The sequence below is a fragment of the Octodon degus genome, unplaced genomic scaffold, assembly GCF_000260255.1.
Source record: "Octodon degus isolate 3935 unplaced genomic scaffold, OctDeg1.0 scaffold00042, whole genome shotgun sequence".
Lineage (NCBI taxonomy): Eukaryota > Metazoa > Chordata > Mammalia > Rodentia > Octodontidae > Octodon > Octodon degus.
Window position 1 is genome coordinate 12,745,165 of NW_004524618.1, and position 10,611 is coordinate 12,755,775.

A 10,611-nucleotide genomic window follows, 5' to 3' on the forward strand; every position below is an offset into this window, starting at 1 on the left:
AGTTCTCCAATCCAGAATTCAAGGGGAGGAGAGCTGTGTGTCCCAAAATCTCCATCTACGTACATCTTCCTGTGATGCCTGCTCCCGTGGGGCAGCACTTGCTGAAACCCCAGGAGGGAGGTTCCACTGCAAGTGGGCTCAGAAAGCAGCAAGCAGGGACCGACTAAAAGACAGGTGAAGGTGAGGGCCAGGACCCTGGTACAAAGATGTGAAAGAATTGATGTACCTCTGGAGATCCAGGGCACAGTGTCCCCTGCAGGCAAGGTGGGGCACAAAGATGAGGACATCACCATTCTTTCAGGCAACCGAGGCTAAATGCTTCCTTATGTCACCTCCGAAGTCTTAAGTCTTCCCACCAATACCCAGCACTACTGGCTTTGTCTGAAAAAAATGCTAACCAGCTCTCAGAAAGCCATCGCCAAGGCCTGACCTGAGCACTCTCCAAGACGCTGTGCAGCACCAAAGGAACACAGTGCTCCTGGTAGAAGGCCGAGTGGGCAGCCGTGGGAGCGCTCCAGGGCAGCCAAGGATCGCTGGGCCCTTCTCCAGATGCCCAGCTCCCTGTCCGCCTCCAGGCCTTTCTCCACTCAGACTGCCCCAAATAGTTTAGTCACCCACAGAGACCTGTGTCAGGAGGCAACAGTGCCTGCAAGGGGACTTCTGAGAAGCGTGACCCCAGGGAAGCGGGCATCCCTTTCTCCTGGGAGAAGCAGCAAAGGGAGAGAGCAAGAGGCTTCCTGCAGACAGAATATTCCAGCTCTTCCTCCTGCACCTGGCCTTGTTCTTTCCTTTGAATCAAGAGGCTCGCATGACTCTGGGCTCTTAAGAATTATGTAGGGCTGGGAAGATAGCTTGGCGGCATAAGCACCTGCCTGGCAAACACAAGGTCCTGAGTTGGATCCCCAGTACTGTATGCTGTTCCATCCTTGGATCTGGGTATGGTGGCACATGCCTGTAATCCCAGCACTGGGGAGGCTGAGACAGGAGGATCACTATGAGTCTGGATTGCATAGTGAGACCCTGTATCAAATCAGCAGCAGCAGCAGCGGCATGCAGTCATAGACTCCCTTGTTTTGTTCTCACAGACTCTGACTGCAGAAACAGCAGGGCTTTGGCCAGGCCAGGCAGCTTAGCCCTGCTGTATCCTGGGCAGTGACCCAGGGGTACAACCTGCTTCAGTGCTGTTGGTTCACCAAAGAGCCTTTCCTGCACTGGTTTCCATCCTGTCTGAATCAGCTCTTGCTGTTCTCTCTCTTATCACAGAAAGGAGTGATCTGTTTATTTATGTGATATTTTAATGCCTCCTGCACCATTCTGTTGTAACTTTACCTGGGAAGGTGGTTTTTTCCCTGCCTCCCTTTCATGCTGGTGGTGTGTGTGTGTGTGTGTGTGTGTGTGTGTGCTGTCCAGTCCCGCCCCCAACCCCATACCTGTCAAGACACAGCAGACACAGAATCTCTATTCTCAGACAGCCTATGGGAAAAGTACCCACTTTGCATAAGAAGAAATGATGGTTTCAACCATTTAAATAACAAATGGAAAAGCAAGATTCACATGTGTACTCTACTGCATTTCTAACAAAAGATCAAGACAGAGACGAGAATTCCTTGTGCTGAGGTCCCAGACTTAGGCTTTTCTAAATATGTGCTAGAAAACAAATGCCCCAGGTCCACTCCCTGAGAGAGGAGAGGGACATGGGTCTCTTTAGGAATGAAGGCAGTCAGAGCAGCATCCCCAGGCAGGTGTCCAGCCTGGCCATCCTGGGCACAAGCGCAGGCTCGGAGGCAGCACCAGCCAGAGCAGGCTAGCTCTGCAGTCTAGGCAAGGAGGATGAGGATGAGGACCCCAGGCAGGGAATTCCCAGTCAGTGACCAGGGAGGCAGAGGAAGGACAGGGTTGTCTTCTAATGGAATAGTAAAAGGGACTAGTCACCAGGATGCAGTTAGCCGAAAGCTAAGGGTCCAGGGAGAAAACCTATGGCATGCATACCATTTATTTTTCTTTTAAGATGAAAGATGTTAACATAGGTTTTTTGTTTATGTTTTTTTCTAAAATGCTAAAACCTCAGCATTCAGGTTTAACTTTCAATATCAGCCCTTTGTGATAAGTAAGTGGGTTAGGGGTAGTTGCAGTTTAGGTCTTCATCTCTGAATGTTTCGCCATCTCTGGTCTAGGGAATGCCCTTTCCACATGAAAAGGGCCGTGGCTTTGAGACTGAACCACAGGACACTCAGTCTCAGCTCTAGCAGTTTTAGCAAGTGACTTCCACTCTCCTGCTTTAGTTTGTTCATCTAAAGCAATGGCAGCAGGCCCAGGGCACCCCGGCTGTAATTGTGTGTTACAATTATAAGGTTCACCATAACTGATCTAAAACAGGAGGTGGTGCCAAGCCCTCTGCATCTGAGGAGCATACAGGAGATTTGCCAGCCCAGCACCCAAGACAGCGAGCATCCACATACATTGCATTAAGTGGCTCCTTTGAGGCCACAGCTGAAGGCCCTCTTGGTCCTCAGGAGAGTCTATGGGTGATTAAACTGAGCTCCAAAGGCAGGTAAAGGGTTAGGAGGAAACCAGAGCAGAAGGAGAGTAAAATTCAGAGCCTGGAGCAGCTCCATTCAGCATCTGGACCCACGCAGCATGGTTCCTGAGCTCACAGCCATGCACCTGGTTGGTACTCAGGGATGCAGCTGCATGAATGGCTCAAACAGAGCACTTGTGCATGTTGCCTTGTTCCTACCCTTCACCTGCTATTCTTCACCCAGTTTGTTGTTGATTCGTTCAGCCCCAGCAGCATCACAGAGCAAAGCATGGCTTCCATTTATTGTGCTAATTCATATATTTTTCTTAATTCGCCATTTGTTCCTACATTCAATGGCCAACACCTACCTCCCCAGCTAGCTGTTGGGATTGAGTTGCTTAGTAAAAAGCACTTAGAAAAGCATAGCAGGCACTGCCTCAGCATTAGCTGTTGTGATCAGTACAAGCCTACCCATAGCAGACACTGGGAGCGCTGGCTAGCAAGCCACACATGCGCCTTGTTTCCCAGAACTCGCCATGTAGCACAAAGGAGCAGAAACTGCCAGGCACAAGGTGGCAGAGGTCCAGCTGAGGAAGTTCAGGACACCCTAACCTTAGAGCAGAATGAGATTTGCCTGGCCAGACCTGGGTACCGAGGGTAGGGGAAGGGGAAATACACGCAGCAGAAAGGATAAAAAGTGATCATGTGTGACTGTTGCAGGTGCAAAGAACCAGAAGAATGTCCTTTTGGTCAGACAGATGGAGAAAGGTGATGGAAAAGGGCAGAGAGGCCAGCAGGCCCTTAGTCAGCTGAACAGTGGCAAAGAGAAGCCAGGCTCCCAAAGGAGCAGAGGAAACTCAGGCCCAGGGGCTCAGCTTCCTGGCGTGGCTTGTCCTCTATACCTCAACATGGCCCAAATGACGGAGAGACCAGAATTTGCCCCAACAAACTTCTCACACAGTACACTGAGCTTCCCCAGGAAGTCCTACAGCCCCACAGAGAAAGCTCCCTGGAAATCTGCAGAATCAGGAGGAGGGAAAAGTGTGCTCCACCTGTGGACAGGGATGGGGGTCCAGCCACAGCCTCTGCTGCCACAGCTGCAGAGTAGGGGTGACCCGGACACAAACACCTGAGAAGGAAGAAGTGACAATAGGAGCGCTTCAGAGTGAAGGCTGCCTACTCACCAAGACCAGGGAAAGGAAATGCTGTTCCTAGTCGCCTTAGGTTTTTTCCCTAAACTCCAATGTGTACAGGAGGAAGGACATTTTAAGATTAAAGTATCATAGAAGCATTTTCCCAGCAACACAAAATAAAATTGCTTTTGTGTTTGCACTGCACCCCTCCTTTCTCAGCCACCTCCTGCTGAACTCCACAGAAGTGGCTTCTTTTATCAGTCTTTCATCTTCATCCCAGCTGGTGACTTCCCCGGAGCCCAGCTTTCATCTGCAGGAGGAAGTCTGTGGATGCGAAGCTGTCTTCCCAACCCAAACTCTGAAAGCACCACTGCTTTGGGAAAATGAGAGGGACAGAGCGACCCTTGCACAACACAGACCTCAGGCAAAGTGGACACCAATTACAGAAGTGAGGTGCTCAGCTTGGCTTCTATTGTCTGTAACCAACGTCGAGAGGGAGGGCACAAGGACTTGTACCACTCAGCAGAGGTTTTGAAGGCAAATCATACTTAGTGGCATTTCAAGCTAAAGTAATTAGATGTTTAATAAGCACCCTAAACCTTCTCAGGAGGTTTCGAGTTGTGAGCCAGGGTAAGGGGTGACATGGAGGCCAAAAATATAGCTAGACCTCAGGAAAAAGGTCACGGGCAGCAATCACCACATTCTAGTGTTCTTACATCTTTCCCAAGCTGCTGTGGGAAACAGCTCATGGCCACGCTCCTTGCCCACCCGTGTCTCCCTCGCCTGTGTTCCTTTTGCTTCCCAGCCCTTGCTTCTACCTCCATGCCTGATGACCCGTCTGTATTAAAGAATATATTCTAAGAAATTGGCCCCTCAACCCTCCCCGCCTGTTTTTTTTTTTTTTTTTTAAATACCTGTATCCTTGACTCTGGTGATTGGGGACTTCTTCCCAATCCGTTGATTAGCAAAGCTGATCAAGATTCTGGAGAAGACAGTTCCAGGCTGCGGGTGAATAAGGAGCTCTTCTGTGTGCTTGTCTGTAGGCCCGCGGCCAGAGGACTTTGGGTGTTCTGCAGTAACCTCAGAGACAGCCCACCCACCACAGCAAAGACTCTCCGCATGTTTTTGAAACACCACGGGAGGAGGAAGGCTCTTTCATCAAATAATAACCAGCTGGAGATAAGGCCTGCTAGGCTGAGGCTGGTCAGCCAATCACAAGCGTCTTTCCACTGGTGAGGAGGGCCGGCAGGGCTTCTGGAGTGAGTTCCAGGGCTTGTTACAATTTAATGATGCAGTAGGTGGTGCCTTCCTGGCACTGGCTGCGGGGATTTTCTAACTGGGAGTGCAGCTTGGGCCGAGTAACCTCATTCTCAGAGAGGCGTCTGCCTCAGGGCTGCAGCTGCGCACCCAGAGTGGTCACACAGCCTGGCTTCCTCTAAATTGGTCAGGAGAGCTCTCGCGCCGCAGGGAAGCAAGGCTTCAGTGTAGCTGACTGGAGCTGGGGTCACCAGGAAGTGAGCAGGTTCGCCACCCGGAGGGGCAGCTCGGAGTGTGATTCTGAAGAGACTGGAAACCCCAGTGACTTGCTCACGCGTGTGTGGTGGAAATGCTTCCCATGCTGTCTTCTTTGTAGTGCTTACTGAAGGAACTCGGGGCTTCTCTCTCCCTTTGTCCTTCCTAGCCACTCTTCCTTTCTGAAGTTGTCAGTCCTCTTTTAGACTAGAAGTATTGTCAGCAAATACCCATCTACTCTGTGTCTCTATGGATTTATCTATTCTGGACATTTAATGTTAATAGAATCACAAATATGTGACCTTTGTGACCAGTTTCTTTCACTTAGCATAATGTTTTCAAGGTTCATTCCTTTCTTTTTTATTGCTGAATAATATTCCATTGTATGAGGGCACCACAGTTGCGTCATCCACTTGCCCACTGACAAATATTGAAGTCGGCCTTTTTTGCTGCTATGAAGAATGACAGCATGGACATTCATGTAGAAATCCCTCTTCCCTTTGATACACAAATCCAGGGAACAAGACGAAACAAAACAGGTGAGAAAATTCACCAGCATGGGGCTTCACTCCAGCCAGGATTCCAAGTATCAAAGTACAATAATAGCTGAGCCTGACACTGGCACTAATTTTCACAACATATAAAGTAGCCAACCATTTAATCCTTCTAACACTGTGCAAAATGAGGATATCCCTTTTATTGCCATTTCAAAGAGAAGGTCATAGAAAATCAGGAACTTTGAATAATTTGCCAAAAGCTGCCTGGCCTAAACTGACGCCAGAAGAAAACCTTATGAGGGAGAGAGGGAGGGAGGGAGGGAGGGAAGAAGTCAAGGAGGGAGGGAAGGAGTCAGGGAGGAAGGGGAAATTAGGTCAACAAATAACTGTTATTGTTGGCTTTCTAAATTTTTTTACACAAGATTTCACAGTACAGAGGGGGATGTAAGGCTGAGAAAGATGAAATATTGATTTCATCATGGGGCATAGAACTGGAAGCCAGCCCCAGACAACCCAAAGGCAGATGGGCACTGAGTCCCAGACACAGGCTAGATCAGCTTGCTTCTTTCCTAGCACTGCCTAGGACTGTGCCTCTGCAGATGTCTTGGTTGTTCAAGGGCGAGGAGGGAAGGCTTTGGATGGGGACCCTGCTGCTTAGGATGAGCCCGAGTAAGGATCACCCCATACACAGGAAGGGATGCAGAAAGAGGTCAGGGAATATGAAAGTCTGGAGGTGTAGGGAAAGCAGGATTTTAAGAGCCAGTGGAAAATGTGGAATGTTCCACCGACAGGTTGGCCAGATTCCCCATGTGATTCATCCGCAGGAATGTTTCATCCCAACCCTAGAGGTCAACACTCTGAGCAGATGTTCTGGGGGTGGGGGGAGAGCATGAAAGAAATCGAGCAGAGCCAGCAAGTGCTGCTAGGCTCTCATCACCTGTCTGGTCCCAAAGTCCACAGCCTTGGTAAAAGCCCCACTAGAGAGAGACCTCCACAGAAGCAGGAGAAAGAAAGGGGAGAGGGGACAAGGTGACTACACATGGCAAGGAAATGCCACAGGTCACCTCTGAGTTGGAGATTCCAGTGAAAAGTACTTTCCTTTGGGTAGCAGGGGTGACAGAATGGACATCAAGGGAACCTGTGTACCAGAGGTTGGGGAACACCAGGCATCTCAAGGCCCAGAGTGCCAGATCCTGTCTACTTCATCTGATTACATGTCCACTCCTTTGGGCCCCTGATGCAGAATTCACTGCACATCTACCAAATTGCTACAAGAAAGTCAGTCAGAAAAGCTGTCAAAGGGTAGGACAAGGTACTTCCAGGCCCTGCAGAGGTCAGGCATATCTCTGGTCCACTTTTGGAGCATCAAAAGATGCCTTTAAATCTGTTCCATTTAAAGCCAGGGTGCATCAAGACGTTAGACTCAGCATAGGAAACAATAGCTCTTCATCGCTTCTTTGCCTTAGGTCCTGAATGCGTGTCCCTTGATCACATTTTTGGTCACAAAAAACTATAAGGTAAGAATATCTATGACAGAGAAGGAAAGAATAAAGATCAGAGGCCCGTGAGCTTGCTTGACTTCACATTAACTTAACATGTGGAAGAGCTGAAGTCCATCTGCCCTGAACTTCATGACCTTTCCATTTCTGTTACGCTGCCACACACAAGAGAGCTCTTAAATGTATGCTCTTCCTAGCTCACAAGTTGCTACTCATTCCTATTCCCCTTTAGTGACTTTTCTAGCACCTGCCAACATCATTTGTGTGTGTTAATATATAACATACCTGTCTCTAAAGGTGAGTCTGTGTGTGTGTGTATGTGTGTGTGTGTATGTGTGTTGGCTTTTAGCAATGTCTATTCTGTGCCTTCAGATAAGGATATGGGTTTAGCTTTCATTCTTTAAGGTGATGTGGAAGTCCAGCCTGTCATTGGTTTCTCATTGTATGTCAACACAGGGACAGAGAATAACTCCTGTGACCAGACATTACTCTATTATAACCATTTCTGCTTGCCTTCAGGTGGGTCATTTGTCCCAGAGAAGAATTTTCATGCAAATTTTCACCAGTGGAGTCCCCAACAATGATAACCATCAGTACTCATGTCGTGGCCAAAATATCCACTTTGACTTAGGCCAGATCTGCACTGTTAAAAACAGATCAAATATTCACACACACACACACACACACACACACACACACACTTGTCAACTGAATATGGACACCACTCAATTTGTCACAAGCTCTAAAGCATTTTAGCACAGGCAGTCAATATAAATAATAAAAGTGGGTTAGAGAGGGACTGGAGCCAAGCAGGGCCTCTACCACGGTCAGCTCAATACCGCAGTGAGAAAAGGCAGCCCTAGTGTGGTGAGATCGGCTTCACTTCACGGGAGGCTGGGAATAAGGATTAGTTGTGAAATCATCATTTCACTTAAATTTGGCAACTATTCAAAGAAATTAAATACTTTTCAAGTAAATACCCCACACAGATTTGCAAGATAGATTCAGCCTGTGGGATACAGTTTATGTCCTCTAATTGGAACAAAATACACATTTGCAGACAGATGTTTGCTAACTTGTGCAGTACAGAAGGTTCTCAGTGCCCCCCAGAGCCGGCTCTCCAGGTGGCCGAGGGGCTCGTCCCTTTCTCTCTCCTACTCTAGAGTCACCAGAGCGTAGTCATGAGCTCTTCTTGCATCAGAAGTCTCCAAGTGCTTAATAAACACAAGCTCCCAGGAAGCCTCTACAGAAGCCCTGGGGACAGAAACCTGCATTTCAACAGGAGCCTCCGCTGACCCCAAGAAATTCACAGGGACACAAAAATTTGCGAATCATTTTGACTCTAAGACCTGAAGAGCCTAGAGTGTTAAAACATTAGAGTGTGTCCTCAGATCATTGTAGACCCCAGAACAGTGATTCTCAGCATGGGGTCCAGGCCCTAACTACATTGGAATTCCTTTGCTAACCTGTTGAAATGCAGATTTCCCGGCCCTTCAGATTCACAATTTCTTAGATGTGTTACATCCGTAAGAGGGAATACATCTATGGCTAGGTAGTAGGGTAAGCACCGCACATAAAATGTAGCTAAGAACTCTAATGAATATATACCATCATGATCATTTATAGTTATAAAAATGAGACTCAGCAAGGGGAGATGTATGAATGTGATACACAGACTACCTTAAAAGAAATAGTATCTTATTCTTCAAAAACACAATATTCACCAGTGAAACCATATGTCTGAGGATTTGCTTCAAAATAAGAGAGACACAGGTAAAGGTAAGGATGAAACAGAATTTGGCATGAGTCAGTTATTGAAGATGAGAGATGGGGGCTGGGGAGACAGCTCAGTAGAATAAGCGCCTGCCTGGCAAGCACAAAGTCCTGAATTCAATCTCAGGTACCACGAGAGAGAGAGAGAGAGAGAGAGAGAGAGAGAGAGAGAGAGAGAGAGAGAGAGAGAGAGATTGAGAGTCCATTATAAGACTCATTATTCCACATTTTTAGTATTTTTTCTACATATTTCTCTGTTTTTCCACGATGCACAGGAATAAAAGGCTTCCTTCATGTATTACAGAGCATAACAAATCTATAGTTGCTTAATGAATGCTTTATCCACTGTTTGCGCCTCACCTGGGTATTAGCAAGATTCCAGTCATTAAGAGTTCTATAAAACCACACTCAAACCTCTAAGGTTGTGTTTTTCTAAAATGAGTCATTGGTGTCCAGAAGCCAGGAATTCACTAATGTAATCACTACTCTTGGCATGGAGACTTATACTTGGTAGGTACACAGTGAATTGCAAATGAGTGGAGGCAACTGTGGGCACGGGGAGCGCTGGAGTGGCGCAGAACGCCCTGCGCACACGCCTATCTGACTGCCAAATCGGAACATCCTCCGCTTCTCTCTTGGAGCCCCTCGAGCCCCCAGCACACACTGTTCCCAGCCATCTCAGACTACACTCTCACCCTCCCCTTTTTATTGCTGGCGCCATTAGTGAGCACCTATTTGCTTATTCAAGTGTGCGTATGCAGTCTTCCCAAGTGGGGCCATGAAGTCCTTGGAGACCGGAACAATCCCTAGGATCTCTGTAGTCTCCAGTCCTACCCAGGTAAGGTCGGTGCTCAGTGCTCAGTGCCCGTTCAAGAGCAAGTGCTATACAGCCTCTCTGGCCAATTGCCTCTCAACACTGCCACTTAGGACCCACCATAGCACTCCTGTCACCACCACACTTCTCCAAACTGCTCCTGCACAATGGCTGAGGGCAACGGAGCAAGTGGCAACCCCCTCTCATCCTAGCAGGCGTCTTCTGGGAGCTGCCCCGCAGTGTGAGTTCCCTCCTACCCCATCACCCTTCACCCTGTCTTTTCCTAAGGACCAGACCTGCATCATGGGCCAAGGCCCCCCTACCTCTGCTCCTTCCCCTGGTGCTGCACGAGCACTTTCCCCCTAGAGCTTTACTTTATTTTATAAAAACTTTATAACAAAACAGAAAATAACAACAGTTCATGCACTGTGTATCATTATCTTCAAAGTAGTTACTCAGAGTGCTGCACCTACAGTACATTCGCCTCCTTAGCATCTGCTTCTGGGAGGGCTGAAACCCTTGCTCCCTTGTGCCTGAATGGCACTAACAGCCAGGGTCTGCCAAGCTCCCTAGCTTGAATAGCAAAGCTCGCTATCTTGGATAGCTCCCTAATTTGAGTCTGAAACAAATTATATTGACCTTGCAGTTTACATTTAAGGACTTGGTGCAAAAGTGTTGTCATAAATTAGGTAAATTCTTCTGCACTAAACTTGAGTGTTCTAGTTTGAAGTTATTCTTTGAAGGGAATAAATTGGGGGACTTTGGGGGCCCTATATTGAGCATTATGGCCATTAAGCATTCTCATGGCCTCTCTCTCTCTCTCTCTCTCTCTCTCTCTCTCTCTCTCTCTCTGTCATATATATAT

At 47.9% G+C, this 10,611-nt stretch overlaps 1 protein-coding gene across 2 annotated transcripts in view; it reads right to left on the minus strand.

The window, feature by feature from the left end:
* Gpam (glycerol-3-phosphate acyltransferase, mitochondrial) overlaps nucleotides 1-4,857 on the minus strand; it is a 66,144-nt gene extending 61,287 nt beyond the window's left edge. For both annotated transcript variants that reach the window (XM_004631532.2, XM_023715595.1), the window contains exon 1: nucleotides 4,566-4,857. The gene's annotated coding sequence lies outside the window, so the exon portion shown is untranslated. The remainder of the gene's footprint in view (nucleotides 1-4,565) is intronic.
* Nucleotides 4,858-10,611: the final 5,754 nt, after the last annotated feature.